Source organism: Apaloderma vittatum, unplaced genomic scaffold (genome assembly GCF_000703405.1).
Source record: "Apaloderma vittatum isolate BGI_N311 unplaced genomic scaffold, ASM70340v1 scaffold90, whole genome shotgun sequence".
NCBI classification, from domain to species: domain Eukaryota; kingdom Metazoa; phylum Chordata; class Aves; order Trogoniformes; family Trogonidae; genus Apaloderma; species Apaloderma vittatum.
Genome location: NW_009693786.1, coordinates 89158 through 110689, shown reverse-complemented (window position 1 = coordinate 110689; position 21532 = coordinate 89158). Strand labels below are relative to the sequence as shown.

Genomic DNA, 21532 nt, shown 5'->3' with positions numbered 1-21532 from the left:
GCTTCATATTAAAACACCTTAATTATATTTGTCAAATGGATTTCATTAAAACCCATCGTCACTTTAATTTTCATATTTTGACAGTGCTGGCATAGCATTATTACCACCTGCCAAGCTACGAACTACAACAAAATTATCAAATTCCTTCAAATACTAAGCAGTTTCTTTTTGTACCTGACCAATGATTTCCCTCTTTTTGGTGAATGCACCATAATTAAGAGGAATAATTAAAATTCCACATTCAAGCAGCACACATGCAAGCTAAACCTACAGTGTATCAGTTGCAGGTGTGTAAATAAGAACCTATATGGATACCTGGTTGCCAGGAGCACATAATACAAAGGTAGGACACATATACTGAAGTGCTTCTGAATAATAAAGCCAAGACATCAAACGGAATGCACTATTATTTAATCAAATGACAACCATGATGACATGAAAGCAAAGGACATTTTAACTTCTACTCATTATACTGTCATTTTGGCACAACAGATTTGGGGATTATGACCGTACACTATAACCATAGCTTTATTTTAGATATAGTCCGTGGAGGTTCCAATTGACTTTATACAATCACATTGAAATATAATTAAAATAAAACTGCTCATCCTCCTCGCATACAGTCAGTACCGTGACAAGGGGTTCTCATATTTGTGATACATTTCCAACGCAGGACATACCGATTGCTTTTTGTTTTGTTTTGTTTTTTTCCTTAATACTCAATGCCACAGCAATTAACGGCTTTAGATAATTACCAATAATATAAAATCTAGGTACCAGCATCTGTCACACCACACAGCTTGGGCTGTTAGTGTCATGTGGGATATAGAAATAATTTATTTCCTCTTTCTTAGTTATCTGAAATACTGTATGTAAAACTGAAACAAAACAGCAATTTACCGCTATTGTGCTTATATTTACCGAGCTAAATTCAAGCCTGATTAACTCCACATTCTTCAGTGAACATGTGTACAAGATGACTTTGGCCCACAACAGATAAAACAATGAATGGTACGCAGATTGCAATCGGGAAAAGAACAGAGAATTTTCCTTTCTTTCAAATAATCATAGTAAGAAATAAGAAATCAAGAGGTTTCTGCCATATGTCTAACACACTTCACTGCTTTGTACAAAGGTCTCAAGAGTAATGATCTCCGTGTGTTATGAATATTTTAAGACTTATTAAATGTTCTTGGATTATTGTGGGTAAAACTATAGGATTTTAATAACTAGTTTAAATGACAATGAAATATTATTCCTACTTAAGGAAAAATAAAAAAAATATTTTTAATGTATTATCAAGGAGGAAAGCCTCAGCCTCTTTCATATCATATCACAAGTTTTAGCCAAGGGATTGCTGAAGACATCCTGGGGTTTATTTTATGTCCATTTTATTTATTTTTATTGCTTTAATTGCTTTTGAAATACAAAGAAATAAAACAGTACTTAGAAGCAAAGGACTATGAGCTGAGTCACCTTATTTCCTTTATCCTATTTATTCTATTTGTAAAACAGGTAAATAATACTTCTACCAGAATTCCACTATAAACAAGCAAGTGCCCACACACTGCTCAGTTTCTGGTTTTACAGCAAATAATCAGAATTTTTGGCGCCTCCCATTCAACATTAAGCTATCACATCGGCCTTAGGTGCATTCGGGAATTCCTCTTAGAAACGCACCGTCCCATGGACAATGTAGAAGATCAGGAGTGATTTGAAAACAATCCCAGACCAAACCTGGCTTGCTTCTACTGACATGACAAGAGCCAGCTCCTCTGCTTAACACAAGGATGGATGGAGGGATAGGGAAGCTTCCCAGATGAGGAGCTGGTGGATGATGAGAGCTCACATGTGCCTTCAACACACGTGGTCATATTTTCCTTTTGAAATCTTCTCCTCCCCTTGCACCCAGGATCCTGCCTTCTCTGAGGGCTGTGCAAGGATCTGGTTTTAGTTCTTGTCTTCCTCACAGATCTGCAGTTGATTTGCACCTAGAGAACCTCATGCACAAACTCAGCTACTATTTAATAAGTGACAGATTTCCTTCTCTGTCACTTCCTCTCCCATCCCTCTCATTGCTTGGCCTTCAACTCAAACTCAACACAACAACAGTTCCTTGTTCCCACAACATGTTTCCACTCCGCCTATTCTCATGACATGCAACATGATCATCTTCTTTTCTACCCAGCCTCAACATCTTTTTTTACTCAGTTCTTTTCTTTCAGTCCTCATTTTTGGGCAAGCTGTCCAATTCTTTCTGCATTACATTGATAGGAAACAGATTGGTCCCATCCATTCACCCTCCTAAAACTCTCCTAGGCTCTCATCCTTTTTAAAACATTATTGCATCATCCTCTCCGGCCTTGACAAAAATCTATGTATCACCTACAGTAATGCAGAACAGTGCTACAAACACCATTTTTTAGCATCAAACTGGTCTTTCTCTTTTTAGACATGCCATTGCCTCTCCCTAGTTCAGCACATTAAACAGTAGCTACATTTCATCCCTAGTCAATCCCTTCCTAGTCTGACTTCTTCCACTTGCTATCAGCATATTAATTTCTTTCTCAGCTCAGATATCGTTAAATTTTTGCTCAGGCATTTCTGCACTTTCTCCCATGTTGCCACAGTTGAGAGGAGCTGAGCATAAACAACTCATCACCTCATCATGCTCCTGCAATCTCAATCTGCCTTCTCTTGTCCATCAGTACACCACGCAATCATCATTCCTTCAGAAGTCCATGGAAATCCTGGCCACAACCATGAACCTTTGTGTTAAAGGAATTCCTAAATATCTAATCCCAGAACTGATAAGTTATAGCACAAAATTTAGCAAGCACATGTGAGTATCACCCATGACAGAGGAGGAAGGTACTGTAGGAAACAAATTCCCACCACTTGTCTTCATTGCTGCAGTGCACGTGTCAGAGAGATTTACAATGTACGCTGCATTACTGCCAGACTTTACATTCCTAAACCAAACACTATCCCCCACAAGCCATCAGCAAAAAGAATGTAAATCTTGTTGTTACGAGTGAATTATTTATTAAATTGACACTATTACTAATAATTATAGAAAACGTACCTGTTTTCACTCTTGACAAACAGGAAGCTAGCCATGTTTCCCATTTCAGCTACGATATACAAGGAACAATTCAAAGTGATACTTGTCCCTGGCTGGCACGTATTCTTAACCATTTGAAGTTTATTTGATACAAATGAGGGTCTACAGAACCCTGCTGACATGAAGTCACAAAGAGCATACACATTTATGAATACTGCATTTACTGCACTTTGTATGCGATGTTTGTTAGGTCTTGGTGCTGAAATCACAGCTCTGAATCTATCCTGTTGATGTTAAAGATGCGTTGAAAGCTTTTGCTTTCTCTCCCCGTTCCAAAAACAAAACAAAACACCACCACAACCTTCGTGGTTTTAATCATTAAGATTACATTTTCTGTTTTATCTTAAATCCCATAATGGAAGCAACCAGTTTTCCTCTCCTCTTTTTTTTTGGTCTTTTTTTTTGGTAATAGTATATGCTCTTGATGTAGGAAGGAAATGTGAAGACAGAACAATCCAGCTGGATTAGACATTTATGAAACCTATTGCCAACAGTGAGCTGTCAAAGGCAGTAATCAAATGTAACCCTGGCAAAAAAGAATGGAGACTGCTGTGAGGAGATTTACTTAGAAGAAACTCTCAAATAATGCTTTTATGTTCTGATTCTCTTTCCCCTGCACCAGTTTTATACCTGCTTGCTGCCCTTCCTTCCCTGAAGTTACACTTGGTTTACAGTTGTGTAGTACAAATACTTTTTCTATTCCAGAATTAACTGTTGAATTTCTACAGCCTCAATACAGAACATATGGAAAAATAATTCCTGTTTTCCTTTCACGTCTTAAAATCTATGAAAAAGTGGAGTAGTTAGTAATAAAGAGATCTCCACAACATTCCCAGGTGTAAAAAGTCTTATTACCATTTTTTTCAGCCCAGAAGGATATAACTAACTTAAAAGTAGTAGAAGGAAGGGTAAGAATTCACTACTCATGACCTTAAGCCTACACTCCTTCAAGATCATCCCTTGTGCTTTATATTCCAGCTTTTCACTGAAAAGCTGTTAATAAGCATCAGGAGAACTTGATACTAATCACCATTAAAATGAAAGTATATGAAAAGGTATTTTGCTATGGCAATGGAAAAGAAACAGAAGAAAAGTTAGAAGAACTGACTGGAATATAATAATGAGCAAAACACAGTGTAGGGAGAGAAATACGGGATATTGAAGAATAGGATCTCAAACAACTAGTAGGAGAAAAGCAGAGACTAAGATGAGTATGAAATGGAGTAACTATTACAAGCATCAAGATCTTTACATTGTACCAAAAAAAAAGTCTTTCTGGATTAAAAGAGGAATTACTACAGAAAACAGGGTAACACTTGCATTTCGGCTGTATCTATTCCGCACACTATCAGTGCTTCTAAGAGTCTCCACTACAAAGTGAAAGCAATGCTACTGAATTATTCTCGAGCAATGGCATGAAAATCTATTGATTAATATCCATTTTAAAGCTTTTAAGAAGCGTCTCTCTCTGATGTACAGAGTCTGAATTTTAACACAACAAACAAGGAGAAAATATGATTCCAAGACTATGTAATTTGTCTGCTATGTGTACATTTTCCTGTGAACAGAATATCAACTTCAATATTGTGACATGAGGAGCCACAGAAACCACAGTAGATCTGTATAACTGAAAACATTTAAAAATAGTCAGCTGAATAGTTCAATTTCACATCCTGAGATTTAAAGTCAGTACCACCTTAATTTTTAACCAGAAAAGAAAATTTATAAAATACTATCTACTTTCCCTCATTTAAATTGAATCACCCATTACAGTTAACAACCTTCCCACCTCACAGACATAAATAAAGAATGCTGTATCCTTTCTAATTTAAAAACTCTTATCTTCATTAAAAACATAGTTGATCCAGTCAGAAGTTCCATCTATTATGTGCTGTAATGATTTAATAATGCCAATTAGATCTATAGTATTCCTAGAAATGGAGGACTTGCAGGTGGAGCTCTGCAGACCAGTTAAACAATTTTCACAGGATGTTCAGAAGATTGCCTCACTCTATTCTATGTAGAAGACTAAATTCTAAAGAAGAAAAGAAGTAGGATTTCAAAACAACCATTCCAGTATGAAAAATAACTCTTCTTCCTGGGCCTTGCTTTTGTAGAAAAACTCTCCTGTTCTGTAAGTAGCTGGAGATGCTCTGCATGTTTTAATAATGACATCAAATAACTTGCTAATTCAAGATACTTTAGCCAGCCATGTGTCCTAGTGAAAGACAATGCATGAACCTTTTAAAGTATCTACAACACAGAATATGTCCCTTGATAATGTCATTAAGCCATGATGACATGTAGCAAGCAATTGCTGGCAAAGGTCAATAACCTGATCCATTTATACAACGAATGCCTGTTAAAACAGTGTTTAAAGAACAGTCAAATGATTGATGACCATAAGCTCTACGTTGGCCATGAGGCGCTGCGTGCACACACAGCATGTTCTGCAAGCACTACATGTATCCTTAAGGCTAGGGGATCGGGGGGGACAAAATGTCTCGTGCCAAAAATCAACCCAAAATGTTCAGACAAAAGCGTTGACAACAATAATTGCGTAGACAGAGATTTGAAGATGAATTTGTTAGCGCTGGGCAGTAAAAATAGGAAGAGCTTCTGATACAATCGAATATAGCTCAGTTTGAAAATAAGGTGCTCTGGGCAAAAGAGGCTGCAAGTATCCTCTAAGCTGCATGTCACAGTCCGTGGAAAGAAAAAAAGTGACCACCCCATAGATCTCTACCACTGACTTTTAAAATTGCTCCTTCATTTTTATTTCAAACGGATATATTCAAATGTGGTTTCAGTTGATGCACATTAGAATCTTGCCAGCTCAAAAGCCATTGTCAAAATTCACAGGTCCAATTTGTTGTGTTGTTTCAAAAAGAAAGGGGGGGACAATTTCAAAAACATTTTTGTTGTTTTAATCTTCCAGCAACTGTCATTCTATCAACAGAGTGCTGCACACTTCTTATAATTTAACCCCCTTTTCTAAAGAGTAATTAACCTAACAGCTTCTTGCAAGTAATTCTTCTCTCATCAGAAAAGCATGGTGACCTGTATGTTTTGTAGGACAGGAATGCTTCCCAAAATTTTCATCTGGCCCCCTCACAGAATTAATTATCTCATTCTAGAGTGACCACATTCTACTTTTTACAGACAAGAATGATCTTGAAAATCATCAAAAGGCATATATGATCATAGAAACTGTAAAATAAATATGCTCCATTCAAAACATTTGATATTCTGTAACTGTAATGGCTCTGCCTTTCATAAGATAAACACACTGGGACCACATCGTGCTGCTGATGTGCACCCTTCAATTAAAGAGCATTTCTGCACACAGCCAGTTCCTCATGGAGGTGTTGATTATAAGTGGCATTCATCAGAATCAGTGGTACAAAAATAAGCTCCCTGCCATTTTGCTGCATCCATAAACAGGCGTGGCCTGAGCTTTATTAGGTACCCAGACAAAAAGACACGCAGGGACTATATCTTAGCATGAATCATAAGCAAAACTACAGCCCTGTGCTGTAGTTGTGAGACTTCCTAAAACACGTTTCCCAAGTCAGGGGCAGCAGTCGTTGTCGTTGGTTAGCGCAGCTGGACACTGGATCCATCCCTTCCCACATCCTGCAGAATCCCTTCTGCACCGTGGCACAACAGACACGCTCCAAACCTGACTTAAGAAAAAAAAGTATTCTGTACTTTAAAGCATTTCCACGACTGTTCTTAGAGCTCCACGTTTCCTACAAAACTGCGGGGCTTCTGCATGGCATGGTAAGCAGGGTTAAACTGGAATTATATTTAAAGAACATTCATATGTAGAGTCATCACTTCTCTCCCAGCAATTCCCCACCAGTCACAAACACAGCTGAAACAAAGCAGACGACAGTTAAGGCAACAGTGAGTTACACACCGATCACTTTCCCATCTCACCCTCAGCAGTGATGGAAGTTCAGTCTGCTCCTTCACACGCACGTGCCAAACAACTGATAAAAAAAGGGTGCCAAGCTTCTTTAAATTTTGAAAGCTAGCATCAACTGACCTACTAAAGGAATCTATCCTGTTTCCATCCTGCTTGGCTTCGTAGTTGATGCCTCCTCCACCTACACCATTTTAACCACAAACACCAGAAATGTTTTTTCACCACTATGCTTCACAGTTGCGCTGCACTCCAAGTGTCCAGAGTCCTTTCAGCGAGCCAATCTGCTTCCCATGTCCCCCCACTAGAAATTATGTTTTCAACTTCCATCTTGCTCTGCAAAAGAGATCAACCTATTTCCCATTTTCCATGATACAATCCCATTTCTTCCCTTCACCCATTGTCCTCCTGTCAGGCTTTTCCTATCAGCTCCTCCTTTGTCCTCCTCCAGTTTGGCAACACTGAAGCCTGGTTTCATCACGAACTGACAAAACCGAAGACTCATCATTAACAGACAAGTGATGGTCATGGTTCTCGCAAAAGTCAGAAAAAATTAGTGACAAAGATATCTCTCTGGACTTATCGTTTCTTAGGATATCATCTGCTATAAGAATCCTGTGAATCTTTAATTTTTAATTTCCATGATGAAGAGAGGAGCAGTCTCTTTAGCAGCATCACTGTTTCCCTTTCCTCTCTTCACATTCCCACCAACAAATCAGAACAATACTCATCTCTATCAGGGCACACAAAATGCCACAGACCATTTGAATGCTGGCAAAATTCTACACACCAAGATAAAACACTGGATCTTTTAATTACTGCATAGTTATGACAGGAAATGAAGCATCATTTTCAGGTGCTAGGAACCTTCCACTTCACATTCTTACACTTCTTCTGAGATGTTTTCCTTGTCTGGTGCTCCTGACACAGAAATCAGTATCTTTGAATTTTGTCTGCCCTGGGGAGGGGGGACGAGCCCGAGTTGGCGTCCCAGAGCTACAGCGGTAGGAGCTTAGTACACAGTCACAGACCAAGAACATCTTGGAGATTTGAGCAAAGGTAAGCTCTCTATGAGATGACGTGTGTAGATAACTTTTAGTTCCTCTCTAAATTAAAGAGCACTACAATTTGTTTGGTTTGCTTTTCTTTTTTCTTTTTCTCTTTTTGGCCTAGGGAAAAATCCATTTTCGCTTTATTAATAGTGAATTAAAATGGTTTTTTCTGTTGCAATTTAACAATTTTTTTATTTTTTTAATTTTTTTTCCCTGCACAGAGACAAGATACTCTTCTCTCTTGAACTCTTCAACGTATTTGTTCTGCATTATTTTTTCATTCCCGGTTATCCCGGAGGCTCTCAATGTTTAAATAGGTCCCTCCCATGTAAAGCTGTGCTCTAATATCGATCAACTTAGGCTGGAAGTTACTATAAGGCATTTTTCAATAATCAGCCAAGCTGCTCAGAGAGTGTCTTGAATATAACCCTCAGGTAAACAGCATAATACACAAGGAGCCTTCCCTTAGCAAGCACATCTTTGCAATCTCAAGAATGGCTGCTAATGCTCCACCAGACAAAGAACTTGATTCTGACTTTCTACGCTGCAGGTCACAGGCAAAGTCACGTTAGTTAATGGCATCTTTATTCTGACGCACTGAATTCAAGTTTCTTCAGACACCTGTATATTTAATGATGTCATAGTCATATGCCCTTCAAATACAGGGTGAGACAGTAAATAAGCTCTTACTAAGTATCAATTTGCTTTTTAATAGAAGGATAATGACCAACAAAATCCCACTCTTCTAAGAAGATAAAGCTATGGCTGTAGAAGATTTTTAAATATTGGCTTTGTAAAGCACATTTATGCGTGCATTATAGTGAACAGGAACTCCCACCTGGCTGAGCAGAGAAGAAGAAGAAAATAATTTCAAGCTAAACAGTTAAAAATAAATCATAGGAAAAGGATGATGCACACATGTGATACATCAAATAATACCCACAGTTACAGAGAGATGGGTAAGCTACTCTGAATTATTAGGTTTTTGTTTAATTCATCCTTGATAAAAAATGCCAGGTTTATTCTATATTTACTTTTCCTCATTAATCAAAAATGGGAAAGGAAAGTGATTGGAATGAAATACTTGAAATCATTCATACTTTATGCCTTAAATAGCTACATTCACTGGATAACTCACATAGTACTTAATTCTAAAATGAAAAACATAGGGTGTTTTAATTTCCTCTTCCTAACTGTGAAACATCAGATTGTGTTACATTGTTTTTATAGCTCTGAGGGATCCTTAAAAGAAAAGTTTGTGTAAACTAAAATGGCAAAGAAGTCTCACATAAAAATAGTCCTAGGTCATTGCTTTGCACACTGTAAACCCAGCGATGTTCACACCCACCAGTGGGCGAAAGATAAACATCACAAAAGTAAATAACACTCTGAAATAGCTGGCTCCTCTGAATCCTGGAGACAGCACAAACTGTTTTGTTGTTTTAAAAAAAGATGATGCATAAGCAAATCCACATGACTTTAATGACAATTTCTGAAAGTGTTTTCAGGTCAACGTCCATACCAGAGAGCCCAAGCAAGGCCCGGGGGGTGCAGCTGGACGCAGCGCCCGGCTGCCACCACCCTCAGTGTTTTGCTTTCTCGTTGGATCTGTCAGCGCAGTTCAGGCCGGTTCCAGCTGCAGCAAACCTCTCCTTTGCCAAGGAGAGAGACAGTCCACAGTGGAAGGAAGCACAAATGAAGGAGAACGCGACTCAGAGGCATTTAGGTGCCAAAGCTCTGGGGGTTCCCCACATCCTTTGCACTGAGACACACACGGGGACAGTCAGAAAGCGGAAACACGCTAAGTTCAGCATTCCCTGCATCTGACAGATGGTTGAGGAGCACAGCACATACCCTTCCATCACCCCATGTGGCATCGTCTTAACCATCAAGAATAAAGAGGGTTAGAGGAAAATTCTTGTAGGATGGCAAATGCAATTCAATGCAAGTAAATGCGGGATAAAAATTGTAAGACAAAAGATTCCAAAAGAAAGCCAAGACATTAGGGGAAAGTGTTCAGAGGCATAATGATTGAAGAGAGATTTAAGTGTCCTCCTGGGTTATGAAAGTCTTAAGCTAATGGATAACTGCAGTGGGAAAATAACGCTGCACAGTGAGCTGCATGCCTAGAGGAATATAAAGCTAAAATTCTGGTAGAAACTGATGCCTTACCTATAGTATTGCATTGTCTTGATGCACATAAACTCATATTTCCAAGTAAACTGACAGAACAGGAAGAGGGAGATAGGATCATCTGAAACACAAGAGTCATATTTTACAGCCTGCTGCAGCCAGCTCCGTGCCACACCGTGCAGGCCACCACCGCATTGCTGCAATTTTCCATTTCTGGACATGTTTTGTGGGATTGCAACGGGATTGCAAAAGAGAAGCCACAGACAGAAGGATCTCCACACAGTCATTCAGATGCTTTTGCTGTGACTGTATTCTGTGTATGCTCAAGGGCAGGTAAAGTGCTTGATTCTTTCATAAGATAGTTCAAAAATATTCGAAAGGGTCGAAGGGAGCTGATAGAAAGGACAGACTGTGATCATAGTACCCACATATAGTATAGCTTTTCTCATCCTTAAAAACAGAAAAACCCCAAAAAATATCAATCAACCAAAGATGGAAGTTTAGCTAAAGATCTGCTTATGACAGATCTTGAATTATGGGAGGTAATGTGCATGTTCTGTGCTTTGAGAAAGCAAGCAAAACAAACCAAGAAAATAACACCACCAATTGTCCTGCAACCTGGGAAACATTTAGAGTAATTTGCAAGAGGGGGAAAAACTTCCATAGTAAATACAAATTATAATGCTTAACGTTTTAAAATCGTGTCTGTTCAAATTATTTCAGGACATGGTTATTATATAGCAGGTTCAACCATAATTTTACACTTCAGAATAGCTTCAGCACAGTCGCTTGGGAAGCTGCAGCCAGAGCTTCTGCTGAGTTTGGCTTGCTTAGGCTGAGCACGGTCTCTGTGCCATTCTGTGCTCTGCTCCAGCACGGCCTCCTTTAAAAGGGAGGTAGGATTCAGGGACACATCATAGCTCAAAGTGCATGCCCATCACCTTTACAAAATCATTTGTTCAGACATGCTTTATAGAAACTTAAGTCTGAGAGAAAAGGGTGTAGGGTCTGATACAGCACTTCACATGATGTAAGATCTTTGCCACGTGCCGAGTACTGTGTATTAAAAAGTGATTTCAATTTCCTCTATAGTCGATCTCAAATTAAGAGTGAAAATGGTAAGAATTTGCAAAAAGGAATGAAACCTCACACATCTGCAGGATCTTTGCCAGACTTCTGTGCAACCAGACAGGGATTTAGAGCAGGAAAGACAGTTCTAAGACCATTCCCCAAGGAAGTTTCTGAAAATCATGGTGGTGCCTTTAGTTACCACAAATGAATTCCAAATACAACTGGTGCAAAATATGAAGTTGGAAATGAGCAATCTGTTTGACCCTTGCTTACATTCATTTAATTAGTTTCTTAAATTTTAAAAAAATTTAGTCTGTGTTTAAGGTAGGCTATAAGCCACAGCTCATTGCAACGCTTTGCAATGAGGGTCTGAGCCCTGAATTCTCAAATTAAACTAAGTCAGAACAAAAAAGAACTCAGTGGGTGGAAGGGCACCTGTGTTAAGAAACAGCATCCTTACTTTTCCCCTTGCCTTGTTTTTTGTTCATTAATTTACTGTATGTCCCAAAGGCAACCGGAAGAACGTGTCACGGCTCCCTTCTCAGCACATCACCCCCTTCCTCTGCTCAGCAGCTCCGAGACAGGCACCAAGCATCTGGTGGATTCCCCTCACACAGCATCCCGGGCAACTCCTCCTATACCACCAAGACCAACAGCTACAGGCTGCAAGTTCTCCTCTCAGACCAGAGCTCTCCCGTGAACCCACCCCACGTCCTAGCACAGCTCTCACACCGGGCTCCATCCTGACTTCACCCCGGTTGATGGTGGCCTCTGCTCACATCAGTAACGAACATCTGGCCTCTGCTGCTGGGCTTTGGGGGCTATCAGGTTGCTGTTACAAACGTTTGTTGGCAGATAATTTTAAAGAAACATGTTCTGAGAATGTTGTTACAATCTCCACTTCCACCTGCTCTGTCCTAAAATCTGTTTCTCACTATCACTTCTCCAAAAGACAAATTTTATATATATTTTACTTTTTTGTAAACCTCTAGAAGAATCCCCTATTGCCTACAAAATAAAGTCAGTCAGAGGCAAGATTCTTTCTCACAGATCTTATCCCTCTAAGCCATCAGACTGACTAAACCACTATCCTTTGATCAATAGGCAGCTAAGTGGGAATTTTAAAAAAACCTTTAAGCAAAATAAAGTTGCTCTTTTATTACACACAGGCCTTACTCCTCCAAACTAGAAGAGAGGTGGGATTTCTTCTTTTTGTGTTTTTGTTCAAAACTTGCTCAGTCTGCATGGAAGATAGATTCCATCCAGGGAGAGTAAGAGCTGAGAATAAGAGAGTATTTACCGCTGAATACGACGATTGCATCAAAGACTAAGCGAAGTGGCCAACTGTGAGAAACCGTGAACCATATAGTATCACCATTTGTTTACAGTTAAATGTATATATAAAAAAGGTGGATAATTAACCCTCTGTAAATGTAAATGTATTTTATTTTTAATTAAAGGGATGTGAGTAAAAATAATGTTTTCACCTGCAGCACAAATGGGGAAGGATCCTTTGAGCTCTATTTTAAACTGTCCAAGCCAGGAGTCAAAAACTTAGCCACAAAGTAGTTTGGTGTGTGAAACTCAATTTGAGCATCAGACTTCTGAGATCCTATTAGAGCAATCGCCACGTGTTAAAAAGACAAAACATCTTTTCAGAGACCGCTGCCAGACAGCAAAGAAAATGACTCTTTAATAAAATCGGATCAATTTTCTAGCTAACCTGCCCCAAGTGGAAACAACATAAGACAGGTTCCCAGAGAGTCAGCATTAATGACGGGCCCATGCAATGAATATCATATGCTTCCATGGACATAACAAAATTGCCTGGGGCAACTTTCATATGAGGGCTGGATTGCAAGTTGTCTGTCTTGCTTCTTCCCCCTTCCCTCCCTAAGCTAACTCTAAGGCTTTTTTTTTTTGTTTTTTCAGAAGAGGTAAGACTTCTCTCTGTGCTTAGCTGTGGTAGAGAGTACGTGTTTAAATGTATTATGGAAGAAAAAACTGATTTACCCAGAGCTACTTAGACACTTAAGAGAGCTGAGTTCAGTTCCTGGCTCTGTAGACAGTGTGCAACCTGACACTGGGAAGGTCACTCTGGATGGTTTTTACGTGATCTCCAGCACCTCACTCTGCTGTGCTCTAAGCAAACATCAAGCCGCTATCAGTCAGACATTTCCCAGCTCTCCTTACACACCTCCACTCTCTGCTGGACTCACGAGGTTCGGGTTCAACACCGTACAGTCTATCCTATTTTCCACATGAAACATTTTTGTTGGGCAGGCAGAGGATGCTCAAGTGTGCCTAGAAATACTTGACAGGCAGTGTCTACACTGGGCTCACACCCTATCTGAGATACAGAATAACAACACCTCTGAACACAGGGGTGCTCAGGATAAATTGCCAAATGTGGATGAGGCATTCCATCTAAGAGATAGATATGTTTTCTTTTACTCAAAATAATACATTTGTCTCAAAATACTTTGGGGTAGGATAAAGGAGAAGTTTTGCACTAAAAAGTCCACAGGGAGGATTTAAGTGCTAAATAACACATAGCTGGGCCACACTGTTAGATATAACTACAGCATGTATGGGACATTTGAATAAAGCACATATCATTTACAGTATTTATACTGAGATAGTTTAGATTATACAAAAGCATTTCCATCCAGCTTTTTACCTTCTAAAGTAATCACGAACATTTAAATGACAATATTTAATACACATTTTTGCCATAGTTTTCATTAAACATAAAAAATTAAATTACTAAATTAAATTAAAATAGTTGCTTCAATACACTCTCAAACTCTCTTCTACTCAAAATCAACTGAACAAAATTCCCCCAAACAGCCCAAGAGACAATAACCTGTATTTCAAATGAATTCCCACTATTTGCTTCTTCAAGTCTCTACCGCTTTCCATGAAAGGGAATATTTCTGCATGCCAAGAAGAGTGGGGAACAGTTTTTGCTCAATTAAGAGTACTTTGCAGACTAGGGGGTTTTTTTTAGGCAAATTTGCAGTGTAGTGGGGTTTTTTTTCGCCCTTTTGTAATGAGCCCTATCTATACTAGAAACAGGCCCTTGTAGCTATTGTCTGTCTCATTAAAGAAGCTGAAATTACAACTAAGAGACTTTATCCAACAAACCCAGGTTTCTTTTTTAATTTCCTTATGCCCATAAACAAAGCAGTAGCCTCCCAAGATTTCAAGATATGACTCTTTATATGGGATGCTAACATACTACCAAGTATTAAAAAGATAAAACCAATGCGATATAATGATAGTAATTACTACAAACACAGTCTCTTTATGCTAGGAGTTACAGAGAATAAACACACACATAAATATATGTGTGTGTGTGCATATATATATATATTTATATATATTTACTGGAACTATAACTGGATACCAGTGCATTGTGCTAGACATGACTACCTTTAAGTTAGGATTATCTTGATATTTAATTCACTGAAAAATATTCCTCCATTGCATCAGCATACTAAAAAACATAAAAAAAGACACACTAGAGAAACCTTAGCTGCGTTGTCTTACACAACAAGAATACTTCAGCTTTAAAGTAGCAAATTTGCCTTTCATTTCCAAAGCATTATCAATAATCACTTACCTTACAAATGTAAGCTATCAAGCTACAAAAGGTTTTTCTTTTTTTTCTTCTGCATTTCTCCTAGCATTTAATTGTTTCACATTAGAGTAGAAAGGTAAGTTGGGCACTTATACTTTGCAGTATAGCTAAAGCAAGTAGTAGCATACTTTAAATATAAATACCAGAGATGAAAGCAAAAAACGGTAGAATAGGCCTCTACACATATTCATTTCTATGCATGTTACTCTAGTGGTCTTTCCCCAGCTGAACTTTCAACCTGAAAATGAAAGACACAGGGACATGAAACTGAGAAACAGAGGCTAAGCTATGCTTTACTGTTCTACAGAATATCATTCTGGCTCCTGAACAACAGGGACATGAAGGGACAGTGAAGGAAAGCCTGTGGACCTTTACATCTCATCTATGCCCTCAAAGTCCAAGGGCAACAAACAGCACAGGGAAGAAATGCTAGAGATATACTTGCTTCTTTGTTTAATTTTAGAAATAGAAACCAGAAACCCAGTTAAGAGGAGGCACTGCTTTACAGATAATGCTGGGGATCGGCAACAGCCTGCAAAAAACCACAAACTGAGGTGTGCAAGTACAAGCTACAAATTACAGGGGACAAGCAGCCATTAGAAATACATCAACACATGGGACAGCAGGGGTTAAAGCAGTTGCCTTTCAACCCTGCAGTACTAAACTACGCTACAGCAAAAGTTAGTTTGTACTTCTGCTAACATCAGCTCGAAACCTGCCCAAGGATTTGAAAGGCAAAAGGCCGCAGGAGCGAGGCACATGGAAGGAGCGGCAGAAGCCGGCCTCGAACGCCTCAGCACCGCTCACGGCTTTTGCCAGCACTGAGAGCTTTCCTTTCGGAAGAACCAGCCTTCTCACACGCAAGAAACATGCAGGAGTTTCGCCAGGCTCTAAGCTCTTATGGATGCCTAAAAGCCAGCCAGAGCTAAGCGCTAGCCCTGCGCCAAGGCATCAGCGCTCAACAACCCGAGAGCCTCCTCTGCCCCGTCCTGCTGAGAACCCGGCACAGGCCGCGTCGCCGGGCCAGCCCGCAGGTAACGGCTGCCCTTCCACGCGGGGAACACCGGGGTCTGATTTCCAGTTTGGGTCCGTCTCTCCCCGGGTCGGCGCAGAATTGCTTTCTCGATGCTCCACAGCAACCCCTCTGGGCAAAGCAAGCACCGGCAGGGTCTAGCAGGAGAGCAGGGGAGTCGGAAAGGTTGCGGCTGTGGAGAAACTGGCTGATTTGGGGAAGGAACGGAGTTTACTCATCGTATGAAATGGGAACAAGGAGAATGCCCAGAATAAAAGCAAAGCAAACTGAGTAGTAGTATTATTTTTTACATACTTCACACATCAAGTTATCCTTGTAACAAACCACCCACTTATCTGTCTTTAACGACCAGTATGAAAATAGCTATCTTTTCTTAAGAGCACTGTAAACTGAAAGATCTTCCTATAAAAGAACACTGGATTTATAGCGTTAAAAGGCAAAGTCCCAGAACCATACTTCTGTTTACTTGAGAAGTATAAACTATTACCCAGAAAACAGAGAGGCCTTTTACAGAGACTGGAAAACAAATGGTTTAAAAGCATTAAGATCTACATATCTTTCCTTCCCATACATTCAAAGCCATCAATCATATATAATCCAGAACATACGAGGTGCAAAAGTGCTAAAAAGGGCCCATTAAAATACAAGTCTTTCCAGGTGTACCACCCAATCACTAGAACTAAACGCAGAGCAAAAACAGCTCCCATTTATACACACAATACCATTAGTGGCAATTTATCATGTCTTCTTAAAGTGATATATAGCACGTTACGAAATTGCTCATTAACTCTCCCAGCCAAAGCTCAGCGTGCCCCCATGTACTCAAGTGACTGTAATTGGCATTTCAGAGACCTCGGCATAGAATTCACTCTTGTTTATAAAGCTTAGCTTCCATAATCAACTTTTTATCATGCTTCTAGTAACATCGTTAACTTCCCATTGTGAGTTTTCCTTATTATGCAACGCAACAGTTGCTTTTCAGCCCCTAAACAGATAGTGTTTGAATGAGATTTTTTTCTCCCCTTTCCTATTCTTCCTTCAAGAAGACCTATAAAAACCTATGGCCATGAAAGTCATGCCTTTACTATAAATACAAAAAACCCCCTTCATTGAAATAACAATGTAATAAATGCAGAGTTGAAGAAACCTTTGGGTTTTTTTAATGGAAAAGACAAAGCATTCTTAAAAATATCCACGATCATGATCTTAATCATTCTACCGCATAAGTACCGTTTGTCACAAAGACCTGCATTTACAAAGCATTTCAGCACGTGCTTAAACTCAGCATATGTTTCAGTCCTGCTGTCTCCAAAGGGACTTACATGCACGTCTGGTTAAGGGCCAAACAGCCAGCTTCACCCATGAGCAGTTTCACACTCGTGCCTTGCAGGATGACTTTCAGCCAAAGGCCTCAATATCCTGCCCCTGGGAAGACAAGTGTCACTGTCATGTTCAGCTGGATGAGAAACAGAGACACAGGGTTTGGCCAGCTTAAAGCCTCTCCCTAGTGCTGTGCCAGAGTCAGGAATGAAATCTTTCTGATGAAACTTCATCAACTCCAAATGGTTCCCCATTCATGAGACCAGCTCTGCCTCAATCAGGATGCAAGTTCCATTGCATTTGCTTTGTCTGCTCTGTGCTGGCAAGCAGTGTCCATGCTTACAGCAGCTACAAATGCTGCCCTGGGAAACAAAGTCCTTGTGGAAGAGCCACACAGCAGCTCAGCAGCTGGACCATTCAAGGTGATGTTAATGGAGCCCTTAAGCCACCTTTCTCTCCCTAAGACCACAGATGAGAAAAAATATTTGAGCACAAGTTGATATTCTCAGACTGGCCTAGAAGTCCTCATATCTGATTTGTTTGATACTGCTAGTTTCAGCCTCTACCCATCACCACTGTGCCTTGAAATTACTGCAAACCTTTTTTCTTCTTTTTTTTTTTTTTAATTTTCATCATCCCATTTCTGCCTTTCCATCATCTTTCTGATAGCAAATGGCAAGGCTCACTGCCACAGACAGGAAGGTACAGCAATGTATTACGAGAGAGATGCTTCTAGTGAAGGGGGAAAATCCAGCTCAGCAGGCAAAAGTCAGTGAGAAGGCAATTCCCTCTGCGAGTGTCTGTTGCTTTATGGGTTAATAAAGGGGTCCTAAAATCACTTCATAATTGCATCACTTCTTAATAGAAGATTGTCTGGCTGACACCTTTCCATTTGCAGTTGTCTGGACCACCTGCCCTCCCCATTTGCAACTGCATGACATTGCCGTGACAGCCTAGAAGAGCAATGCCTGGTTAGTAATCTGCTTTATTTTACCTTATGGCAATTTAACAGACTGAAACAAGGAAAGGGGCCAGCTCCTCGCAATTAGTTAAGCAAGAACTGATTTTTATGAATGAAGCTGAAAACTCCAGTTGTCATTTATCTGATTCCTCAGCACAGACAGACGACTTGCCTATGACTATAATGCGATGTCTGTGTGGCACACTGCCCACCTCTGCTGTGACTGCTTATGGGCAGCCACTCTGGGCATGGTACCTTGTGACATACTAATAAGTCCAGTGTATTCAGCATAGGAGTTCCTGTAGATGGTTTGAGAAGGATGGGACATAAATGACTGCAAATTAGAGTAAGTTTTGCCAACAGGAGAATAGCCCAATCATTGTCTCTTTAACCATTCTAAGTCCAATTCTAAACCGATCCCTGTCGACAATAAAAGCTATAAAGCTATCAAATCCATCCCAGATCACTTAGATAGCATCTTGAATAGCTCATTCACAAATTAATTGCAGTATGTCATCCTTTGTAGTTCACAGTCTATTGTTACTGCCAGGTGCACTGGCAAAGGCAGTATCTGCCTCATGCTTTAGGCAGCGTTTCTCCCAGTAAAGGACATTTTCCTCTAATGTAACTATTACAAGATTTAGAAGGTAGGCTTAAACAAGATAGGAACAATACTATCCTGGGTATTACAAAATACACTTGGATAAAGTCCACTCCAGACCTTGACAGCGGAAAACCAAAGGAGAGATGGCAGACACCTCCTGGAGAAACCATCTGTTATCCTAGTCCTTACAAAGAAAAAAGCAAGACTCAGAGACAGAGTGGTTTGACCAGGATTACTTGGTTTGCCTATGGCACAGAGGCTAACTGAATATAGCTCTTTGCAACCAAATACAGCTCTCTGCCTTGTAACTACAAAAAAAAATAAAAATCTTTTCATTTTGCCTGTTTGTATTTAGAATTTTAATCATGCTGTGCTGGTTTTGGCTGGGACAGTTTTCTCCATAGTAGCTGGTATGGGGCTGTGTTTTGGATTTGTGCTGAAAACAGTATTGATAACACAGGGATGCTTTCGTTATTGCTGAACCCTGCAGGGACTGCATAGCACAGAGCAGGGTTTGGTAGATGCTGGCCAGTGCCCAGCACAGTGTGGTTAAGTTGTGCCTTGTTGTTGTAGAGACGGACACGACACATCTGAGCGGTGATTAAAATGGCTCAAAAATGGCTACTTTATTACACAAAGAGTGTGCCTTTTATACATAGTCGAAGGTACTAGAAGAAGGTAGCGTGGCCTTTGCTTATAGGTCAAACACTTGTTTTTCACGTTCTAATTGGTTAACACTTAGCAGCTTCTGGCTGGGCTCATCCCTCCAGATCTTGAAGGAGAAAGTTCCGCAAACGTGTCCAAACTCAGTACACACAACTTCCCATCTTAAGGGTACACTGCGAATTTGTCAAGGTCAATGTCTTCAACCAATGCCAGGTTATCAGCAGTCCAGCTGCTGTCCCCCACAGTTCCTCTCTGGAAGAGCCACGACATTGTTTTGTCAAGTGTTCTATCACCTCATCAGGATCCTGTAGTTGTTTGGGAGTAAAGTTCCAGACCACTGGAGGTAAGAAGTTCTGTAGACACCTGCTCACATTCTCCTACATGCTGTACCACCCATCACTACAATCTTACGGAGCCTTGATGTTATTCCTAAATTGCTTGTTAACCTTAGACAAAACCATAGCAATATTCCTGAGAAATACCAATAGAAGTATTTTATCTGCTCAAGGATGTTCAAGATACTGAGAAGTTATTGCAATGAGGGAGAAAACATTACAGAAGAAGGTAGCAAAGGTGCCATTCTCTATTTCCTCCAAAAAAACCCTCTCAGTTTCTATCTCTTGGGAAGAAGTATAATTGTTAATTGTCTCCATGAGGTGGTACTCAAATTATAGTAATGGCTTCAGCAGAAGAGCCCAAACACCTAAGTTCACGGTCAGTGTTTTAACAACAAATCTCGCAGGCAAAACATCACTAATCACTACAGAGCACAGCAAACTGCAAAAGCAAAGAGCAATTTCTAGCATGTCCAGCAAAAAAAAAGAGCATGGTGCAGATCAGACAAACTAATACTGAGAACAGATGAATCAATATTGTGACCTGCAACTGTTAACAGATATAAATCCCTCCTAATACACTCTGGCCAATCTGTTATTATCCCAAACCCCATGTTAGGTGCCATAAAGAACTGTTGTGCCGTAAACCCAGCAGAAACCAAGCCCCACACAGTTGACTGCTTGCTCCTTACACAGAGGGATGGAGAAGAGACTCAGAAGGGTAAAAGCGAGAAAAACCATAGGTTAAGATAAAGACATTTTCATAGGTAAAGCAAAAACCATGCATACAAGTACAGAAAAACAAGGAACTCATTCACCACTTCCCATGGGCAGGCAGGTGCTCGGCCATCTCCAGGAAAGCAGGCCTCCATCATGCGTTAATGGTAACTTGGGAAGAGAGAACGTCAGACATCCCACCTTCATACGCTGAGCATGATGTCACATGGCACGGAATATCTCTTTAGTGATTTGGGGTCAGTTGTCCTGGCTGCGTCTCCTCCCAACTTCTCACGCACCCTCAGCCTGCTTGCTGGTGGGGTGAGGAACAGAAAAGGCCTTGGCGCTGTGTAAGCACTGCTCAGCAATACCAAAAACGTCCCTGTGTTATCAACACTGCTTCCAGCACAAATCCAAAATGCAGCTCCATACCAGCTGCTATGAAGAGAATTAATTCTATCCCAGCCAAAACCAACACACATGCGTACAAGTTGACAACTTAATGTATTCACGGGATAAGAAATAAGAACAGACTTAATGCTACAGATAAAAAAAAAACCACATTAAAATCTAGGAATGCAGTTTGGTTACTGTATTTGACTTTTCCTTCGCTTTTTGCTGCCATGGCCTGTTTGACAGTGCAGTGTATTTTCAGGAAACATGTACGCTTCCTCGGGCAACCAGAACAAAGGGGTCCACCCAACAGCATGAAACAGCATCCTGCAGGACAGGTAAGTCTTAACATGGTTGTAGAATTAGAAACTACCAGTTTTATTGTGTCCAGAGAAGCTAGCATTTTTCTGCACAGCTTTTGAGATTGTTTTTGGATCATTCTCAAAGCAATTCCATCGCTGCCATAATAACACACCTTCCAACAAAACACTTCCTTGCCTAGACTAAGTACGAGGACAGGAAACTAATGACTTGCTGGACATTTGGTTCTGG

General features: G+C 40.1%; 1 protein-coding gene across 1 annotated transcript in view; it reads right to left on the bottom strand.

Moving 5' to 3' along the window:
• The window catches only part of VTI1A (vesicle transport through interaction with t-SNAREs 1A), a gene marked incomplete at its 5' end in the record, with an annotated part of 114666 nt that overhangs the window by 16004 nt on the left and 77130 nt on the right, over positions 1-21532 (bottom strand). The gene's annotated exons all lie outside the window — the stretch shown is intronic.